Here is a 9,706-nt window from a genome sequence, read left to right as displayed (position 1 = left end):
CCGCCCCCAAATCTGCAAGTTATCGCGAGATGCGCCGGTACTCCCCGGCTCTCACTGGGCGGGTCCCGGGCGGGAAACGCCGCCCCTGCGTGCTTATGCTGGTGGGCGGGAGAGGAAATGGAATTCCCTAGGCCGCCCGGCGCGCGCTGACACGGCCCTCTCGCCGGCGTCCAATCGGGAATGTGCCGTGGGAGGGGCTGCGGGGTGACTGCGTGCCTTAGTCGAGGTGGGAGCGGGTTCCCGGCTTCCGGTGGCCCAGGTGGTGGAGATTTCTTCCTGTGCTCCGCGGAGAGGGTAAAGCAGCGGGAGGAGCCCCCCCACCCCCGAAATTAGGGTCGTTAATTTAGAACAGCTCCAGGCTGATGGCACCGCCACGTGCGGAATGATGTGCGTGGTTAACCCTGAGGGCCCAGTCTGAGAGCAGCGGCCTGGAGAGTTCTGCGTTAGCGTAGCCTTAACAATGCAGCTTAATTGTGATTGGGTTGGATAGAGCCTTGGTTCCCCGACGTCAGGCCAAGTTAGGTGTGGAACCAGAGGAATGCCTTAGAGTCGTCTTTTCCTGCTGCCGTTTCCGTTTTGAGCCCCAGAGTGGCAAAATACTAGGAAATCTGTCTGGATTAAATTCGGTGGGTGAGAACTGAGTGCACCTCTGCCATGGCTGTAGTAGAGGACCGATTGTCTCTAGTGTACTTTTTGGATACAAAGTAAGACTTTAATTTTTGAAAGGCATTTGAAAGCGGAAAGGATCAACCTGCTTATGGTTTTCTAGCACCGGTGAATGACCCCACTTAAAGTGGAAATCCTTTAGGACTACATGGAACCAAGTTGAATTCTGAGAACCTGTTGCACGCAACATTGCCCAATTAAAATGACAACAGCCAGTGACAAAAAAAAAAAAAAAATCTAATGTATATCCCGAGTGACGGTATATGCCATATATAATGTCACCAGAGCAATTAGTGGGACGCAGCTGCTTCAACTACTGACCCTAGAAATCACCTGTAGCTTAGTTAAAAAATGCTGATTTTGATTGAATAGCCCTGAGTAAGAGACCTGAGATTACACATTAAAACAAGCTCCCAAGTGGTAGAGATTATTTTGTCAGAACCATTCTCTGAATTAGTACAACCCTGAGTACTTACCACATACCCTACTGGACACCACTGACATGTCCTCCTCCCTGAACAACCCATTGTTCTCTCCTGGTTAACCAGTTAAAAGTGGAAGCAAAGAATTAGCATGGGGGTGGAGGAGGAAGCCAGATCTGAGTTCTTTCTTACTGCTTTCTATTTGATACTAGTCTGGTTATGCATTTTATGGGTTTGTGTCTTCACCAGGCTACATGTAATAATGCCTGCCTTTCTCACAGAGTTGCTTTGTTCTAAATGTCATAATGTGAACGGACATGGTAGGCCGAGCAGGTTATATCAGTGTTCACTGTTTTTTGACAGCATACAGAGTTTCCCTGGGAGGCCATATATATGTCACACTTTGTTACCCTCCCCCCCCCCCACACACACACACTGCTGCTACTCCTTGCTAAGTTATCAGTCACGGCTCAGTTCTTTAACTGGCCTGCGTGAACATGAACCATTTGGAATAATATGTATATTATATTATGTATGGATTATATTTATGAAAATTATATACCAAGCAATGTTCTTTTTTTTTTTAAATAAACTAAGAAACTAAGGCACAGATTGTTATGCCATGGGAACAAAGCTATAGAATAGCAGACTTGGAATTTGAATGCAGATATGTAAAACTCAGTATTTACTGAATGGAGTTTACAGAATAAGATGTTTTATATTTGTGCTTTAAACTGCCATGGGAATCTAATTTGTTTGACTTCTTGTTCCCTTTGTTTTGTATTTTCAGAAGCCAGGGTGCAGTGATTAGTTGGGAACACTGGAACCTACCAATCAGGAACTTTCAAGGTATAGGGAGGACAATGAAGAAAAGTTTCAAAGAAACCAATTCCTGTCACCCTAATCTAACAAGTTTCAACATAAAAGTACACTGAAACTTTACTGCTATGCAATAAAGCACAGCAAATGGACAAATATGTGGTCAGAATTCTTATGTCTAAAAATATGTAGGCAGTTCAGTAAAGCTGTTGAGCCTGCTCAAAATTACGTTTCATAAATAAATACACAGGTATATATACATATAGTGAAATTCATACTTGAAGACATTTGAAGTACAGTTATTAGGAAAAGCACACATGGTGTGACTAATTTGTATAGACACAGTAAGATCAGGACTAGGGATATAGCTCACTTGGTATAGTGCGTGTCTAGCATGCATGAAGGCCTGGGCCCAATTACCTAGCACCTATAAACTGGTATGGTATCAGCATAGCAGTAATCCCAGCACTTGGGGTTGGAGCAGGGGTGGAGGTAGTGGCATTATCCTCACCTTGTATGAAGCTGGGGTGTGTTACAAGACCCTAACTCAAAAGAAATAAAAATAAACACAAAAGGGTCTAATAGGTTAATAACAACACACATTTTGAAATAATGATTAAATGGTCCGTCCAGTATTTATTAGAATTATAATGTGGTGATACAAAGTTTCACACTTTGAAAAGTAGGTTTGGCTACCACTACTGTGTTTATCTCCTACATCATTAGTTGAAAAAATGCAGGGTTTTTTTCTTCAGTGATAAAAAAATAAGATAGTGTTTTACCTGAACATGGTATTGAAAGCCTATGATTCAAGCCTTGGGAGGTAGAGGCAGAAGGATCAGGAATTCAAGGTCATCCTCTGTTTACATGAAGAGGCTGGAGACATGGGTTAGGAGTTGAGAACTCATGTTGCTAGGCTGGAGAGATGGCTCAGTGGTTAAGACCACTAGCTGTTCTTCCAAAGGACCTGAGTTCAATTCCCAGTAACTACATGGTGGCTTTCAACCATCTGTAGTGGAATCTAATTCCCTCGTCTGCTGTGTATGAAAACTGTTATATACATAGAATAAATAAATCTTAAAAAAAAAAAAAAAAAAAAAAACAACTCGTGTTGCTCTTCCAGAGGACCAGGTTCAGTACCCAGCATCTTCATGGTGGCTCACAACCATCTGGTAGCTTCAGTTCCAGTGGCTCTGGTGCCTTCTGGCCTTCATGGGCACCAGGCATGCACATAAGCTAAGAATGCATCGTATGCATGCATACATACATATAGGCAAGACACTCATACCCATAAAATAAATATTATTTTTAAAGGTTGAGGCCAGCATATATAAAGAAACCCTGTCTCCAAAAAGGTGTGCTATCACTCAGTACATATCATATATACAGTATTTACAAGAATTTGCATAATTTTGCAAAAAGGTAACTTGGAGCCCAAGTGAAACAAATGTATTGCTTCCATTAACATCCAGTTAATTTTATACTGTCTGGCTTACAATATCACTTTTATAAGGTTAATATTGTTTGAGAGATTACACTTTTAAAACAAGCTGTGCTTTCATGTTGAGAACATCATTTTGACATAAACTTGGTATGGTATGGGCTGTAATGAGCCATGTACAAATCTTTAAGATAAAAAGGAATTAGTGTTTTCTCCACACAAAACATAAACAAATGTTCATAGTAGTTACTAGTCATGGAATTCAAAAACAAGCAACCCAGATACTTAACCAGTTGATTTAGGCGATATATGTATGGAATAGAATTACACTAAAACTAATACTAGCATGTGGTGAGAGACACCTGTGATCCCAGAAGCAAAGCAGGAACATCATGAGTTTAAGGTTAGCCTGGGCTATTGCTGAGTTCTAGGCCAGGCTAGATGAGGTCTGGAGAAACAAATGGGAAGAGAAATGTTAAAAGCCTAATTAAACTATTCTTCAAGTAATCCCTCCAATAAAGTGAGGAATACATGTGTGTGCACATATACACCCTCTATATTACAATTATTAATCAATTACCTTTCTTATATAATATGTATTAACATTTCATCAGTATTTTAAGTATTGTTAATTTTCTATCATAGTATTCAAATTAAAAAAAAATGTCATTCAGGGATCTCTTCTGGGAACAAGACTGTCCCCAAAGCTATAAGAAAAACACATGTGATGGCTAATCTTGATGGAACACTCAGACATGTTATGTGTCAGCTTGACTGGGTAGAGGGATGCCCACGTGGTTGGTAAAACATTTTTGGTTATCAATGGGGTGTTGGAAGAGATTACCCTTTAAATCAGTGAACCAAGACCAAAGAAGACTGCCCTCAGTTCAAACAAAAATTTTTCAATCCATTGAGATTTTGAGTAAAATGGTAGAGGAAGGGAAATTTGCTTCTGTACACCTCTGGCCCTCAGGTGGACATCAGTACTTCTGGTTTTCTGACCTTTGAACTCACAATGAAGCTTTTATTAGCATTCTTCCCTCTCCCCCCTAGGCCTTCAGAATAGGACCAAACTACTCGGACTTTACTTGCTCGTCATTATATAAGTAGCATATTGGAGATTTTGTGGCCTCCATGATAGGGTTAGCCAATTTTAATGTTTTTAATGCATTTCTCTTTGCTCAAGCATGACAGGGCTCTTGCCTTAGAACATAATTCAGTCTAATACTATAGTCACTTAGATTCCCATAATTAGCTGTTTTGTATTTGTTAGCTTGAAATAGTCACTGTAACATATGTCTATGTTTGAAAGCCATTCTGTCTTTCAACAAATGTATGTACAAGTACAGTTTTTAAAAACAAGCTCAGAGGACCCAGGTTCTATTCCCAGCACCCACATTGGTTCACAACCATCTGTAACTCCAGACCCAGTGGATCAAATGCCCTGTTTTGGTCACCACAAGCACCAGAATGCATGTAGTGCAGATGTAAGCAAAATACCCATACACACACACACACACACACCAAAACACAACTAATCCACTTAGAGTCTAAGACTTCATTTGATGTAGTATCCAATAGTGACTCCATAATGGTCGTTTAGTGAATACACTTATGAATAGGCTGTTTTGAGGAATGTTACTTTGTGGGTCTTTGTTTTTTGTTTCCTTTGAGATTAGGCCTTACATTGCAGCTCAAGCTGACTTGATAACCAGTCTGCCCTAATAAAAGTTGTGATTTTTTTTTCTGCCTCAGCTTCTGGAATGCTGAGATTACAGGTTTAGACCAAATGTTAAAAATAATATAGCTCTACCAATAATATAAATTATTGATAATTTGTTTTCTATCCAAAGCAGTGTTAATGTATCTAACTTTTTTATTTTCCTGAAGAAAAGGTCTCTCTACAAAGCCCTGGCTGTCATGAATTCACTACGTACGTAGACCAGCCTGATCTCAAAATTACAGAGATCTGCTTGTCTTTACCTCACTAGCGCTAAGATTAAAGGCGTGAATCATTGTGTTGGTCTTAACAACAAGGAAGGTTGATCAGAGAATATTTCTGAGGGGGAAAAATGTTATCAGGTGAGAAAGTGACACAAAGCTGGAAAAAGAAAAACAAGGAAAGCTTATAGGAGATACAAACAACATTGAAATTCTCAAGGTGACCTAGTACATTTGGGAAGCAACAAGGTCTTGGGCTATGTGTGCCCATATATATATTCATGTACATGTGCCATTGGCATAAGAGTGAAAAATGTGAGTAAACCTTGAGATCCTTTTATTCTGAAGTGCATGGGATGGAACAATTTTTTTTTTTAAACACAAAAAAGGCTTGATAGGATTTTATTCACACACACACACAAAAAAATATGTTAGCCACAAGGAATATATATCAATGTATGATGGGAGTCTTTGAGAAGACCACACCCAAGCTTTCAGGTACATCTTTCTTATAAGTACCTTTCTTGAAAACCCGTTTGTTTACAATGCTAAATATAACTGGACTTGTAAGCAAAATAAACTCTTTCTCCAAGTTGATTTTGTCAGGGTAAAAGAGCCACAAAAAATTGAGACCTTGATAGTTCTAGTAGTAAGAGGAAATTTTTTTTTAAGTACTTAGTTCAGAATAAAAGAATTGTCTTTTTCTTATCTCCTCAAATATGGCACAGCCAGATATTTTTAACAGCTTTATGGAAAGATAATTGACATACAACGAATTATTGTAATATGTAACATAGAACTTAGTAACGTACATTTGTATATACCGAGGAAAATACCACCCAAATAAAGTGAGCAAGTTACTTTGTGCTTTTTTTTCCCCATCTCCATTTTCAAAGGAAACCACTGACCTGTTTTCTCTTTCTGTAGGTTAGTTTGCATTTTCTCTTTTAAAATTGCTTTCATGTCTTAAAATACCTATGTGAGCTTGTGTGCTACAATCACAAGACAATTTTCAGGAGTCTGTTCTCTCTTTACCATGGTAGGTTCTGTTACTGAGTTTGGCTTGTCAGACTTGGTGCAATCACTTTTACCTGCTGAGTCATCTTGTCAGCATTTTTTAGAAATTTGAGACACACAGTATACCCTCTTCTCTCTCTCTCTCTTTTTTCACATAGCATAATTTGAGATTTATCTATGATAACAGAGCTATCTATGATAACAGGAACTTTGGAGGACATACTCAAATGTGCAGGTATAAGAGAACTGATTTTAAGAAATAAGGCAGGTAACATGCAGGTAAACAGTGTCTGGCTTTTGGAAATCCTCCATGCATAGAAGCCATGGGTGGCAGGAATACAGTAAAGACCCTCACTAAACTGATTAACCAAGTTGAAGCAGTGATACTCTGAAGCCCTTCCTCTCAAAATGAAAGAAAACAAGTTTGCTTTTTTTTTTCTATTTCTCATGGGGTCTGTTTTCCCATTGAGATAGACGCTGTAATGACTATGACTAGTAAAATATATGAAAAATGATGCTCTTCCATGTCCATCACCAGGCACTAAAGAGCTGTGAGCTCCCACTTCCTGTCTCTCAGCCAGGGAGACCAGGGTAGTCTCATCATGTTGGAGAGACTTATGACATACCAGAAGGTCATCTGGGGCTCATCACTGAGTACCACTAGAGAGCCTCAAACAACGGCTCAAAGAACAGAAGTCATCGCCTGAGTCCTACCTAAATTCCAGACCAAATATCTGAACTAGAAGAACCCTAAGTTATTACTGCTGACAACTAATATATGTACATGAAAAATAGCAGCCTATATTAAATGGGAAGAACCTAGAAAGTATTTTTCCAAATGTTTTTCTTTGACAACTCATACATGTACACATTATATGTTGATGCGCACACTCCTCAGACTACTCAGCACATCCCCGTCTCACCTTCATCGTTTGCTAGCAAATGTTTATTAGCTGATGCCCTATATAATCTCTCTATCAGTCAGTTTAACAAAACAGATGGACTTGAGTAAGTGCAGTGTGTGTGTGAATTTTTGCTGCTTTTAAGTGAGACTAAAGATCCTCTCAGAGGTAACATCTTTTTAAGAACTTAAAAATTTCTGAAGATTACATAATCCCACATTAAAAATACCTAGGATTTTAAATTAATGTGTTATTAACCGCCTGTTGGAATTTCTACATTTAAAATTAAGTTACAATTTATTCTTTAACCCTAGTCTTGGTTTTCAAAAGTCAGTTTCTATCCTGACTGGCCTGCTTAGGGTGAGTACATTTTTCTAGTCACTAAGGCTCAATACTTTTCCTTTGTCAATCTCAATGTACACTGCATTTTACATTTTTATGATGTATTTTTGTCACTAATACAATTCCATTGGTTAAATAGAAGTGATTAATATTTTATCTAAATATTTATTGAAGACCTATGAGATGACTAGTTGTAAATAAGGAAGCAGGATCCAACAGGCTAAATGACTTAGCCGACGTGACAGGATCAGTATAATTATCAGCCTTGTGACTCTAATATCAGCATTCTTTTCATTCCCTAAGATGACTCTCATCAATTCATATTTGCTCCATTACTGTAGATGTCTCTGGGGTTTCTGTTTCTGCTTTTCCTTCTCTGTTTTTGCATTATCACCACCATCTAAAGCATGCCTTTCATTACAGTGTGGCACAATGAAGTTTTCAATGTTGTGTTATTACATAGAAGATAATCAGAGGCCAGCATAGTGGCCAATGCCAGTACTTTCAGCACTACAGAGGAAGGGACAGGAGTATTGCAGTTTGAAGCCAGTGAACGAGAGAGGTTCTATTAGTGATAATGAAGAACTGGGTGTTTTGCTCATACTTTTGTTGCAACCAAGAAAAGCTAAACCAAAATAAAACAAGCACACCTGTTTTAAAGGCATTAGGAAGCTTCCAAGTTAGTGAAGGCAGCACAGTTCAAGTAATACAAAGGAAAAATTATCACAACTGTGCCCTAGCAATTGGGGCTTTTTCCAGAAAGCCATCTGGCTTTTCCAAAAGCTAAAAACAGAGCCTGCCATAACTTCACAGGACTGAATGGGAAGTCTCATGTATGTTCAATGTCGAGTTCATCGACTTCAAGCTTTGATTTAATAGTGTTGTCTAAGAACAGGAGCGAAATAAAAATAGACCTGAACTTTCTGGGCTTGAATCATCTTAGGCCCCAACTAAATTCTGGTGGGCTTAGAATGCTAATGACCTTAGTCTATCTAGCCTCACATGTGGTAGAGAAAAAAATAAAATAAAATCTTGGTTTTCTTTCTTTTTTCTTTATTTTTTGAGATGGTTTGTCTTTATGTCCCTGACTGTCACTTTATAGATGAAGCATAGATGCATATGCCAGTATCCTCTCATTCTGCCAACTAAGCTGAATAGAATCCTAAGGTAGGGTGACTAAAACGTACATTGCTGTACTATCTGGGTCCTAGTTGCGGCCCTTAAAGACATTACCCCATATCCCCCCACCAATATATCAGTGGTCAGTGGGCTTGGCCCAAAGAAGACAAAGAGGAATCTTGGTGAAATATCATACATTCCAAATACTTATTTATTCCAGCGAGCAGCAGCAATCCAAATTCCTTTTGTTAAATGGGGTCCCTCACTCCTGCTAGTTGAGTGCTCCCCTTCTTTACCTTTTTTTTTCATGTTGTAATAAGCCCAAATTTGAGGCTCAAGAGATGGCTCAGCTGATACAATGTCTGCCTCGCAAGTACAAGTACCCATGTAAAAAGCCTCATGTGGTATGTATCTTTGACCCAGGGCTGAGAGCAACAGATTCCTAAAGCTCATTGCCCAGCTAGCCTATCCAACTCTATGAGCCCAGGTCCCATGAGAGATTGTCTCAAAAACAGAATGAAAAGGGGTCAGGGGAGACACACAGAGTTGACCACTGGCTCCACATGTCACACACCCACACTTGTGTGTCACAGAAACATATATACAACACACAGAGCCCAAAGTACCTATAAATAACATCTGTCTCATTCATTGAAGCCATGCTTCCTGGAAGCATTCTTTCCTTTCACACTTGCCTTAGTTTAAAACAGAAGTGAAAACCTTACCAGTGAATTATTAGGCCCACGAGAACCACCAACGAAATGCATATAGGAGCACACTAAAAAAAATATGTAAGAGTATTCCTAACAGCATGGCCTCAACCAAATAATGGAAACATATCCAATACCCCCTAACAGTAATATGGATAAATTATGCTGTACTGATAAAATATACAACAGTGAAACAGATTTACAACTGCTGCAAGTATTAATATGAATAAATCTCACAATGTTAAGTAAAGCCAGACACAAAACATACTATATATAATTTAATTTACACAAAGGTTAAATAGTAGTAAATCCAATATTTTGTTTTAA

General features: G+C 39.0%; 1 long non-coding RNA gene across 1 annotated transcript; it reads left to right on the top strand.

Moving 5' to 3' along the window:
* Positions 1-83: 83 nt before the first annotated feature.
* Positions 84-2,063, top strand: LOC129691970 (uncharacterized). Its single transcript, XR_008722584.1, has 2 exons — positions 84-294; positions 1,879-2,063. It is a non-coding gene; the product is annotated as an uncharacterized LOC129691970 (long non-coding RNA).
* Positions 2,064-9,706: the final 7,643 nt, after the last annotated feature.

This window comes from Psammomys obesus, unplaced genomic scaffold (assembly GCF_907164565.1).
Source record: "Psammomys obesus unplaced genomic scaffold, mPsaObe1.curated_primary_1811, whole genome shotgun sequence".
In the NCBI taxonomy this organism is placed as follows: Eukaryota; Metazoa; Chordata; class Mammalia; order Rodentia; family Muridae; genus Psammomys; species Psammomys obesus.
Note: the sequence above shows the minus strand (reverse complement) of the source record. Positions and strands in the feature narration are given on the sequence as shown.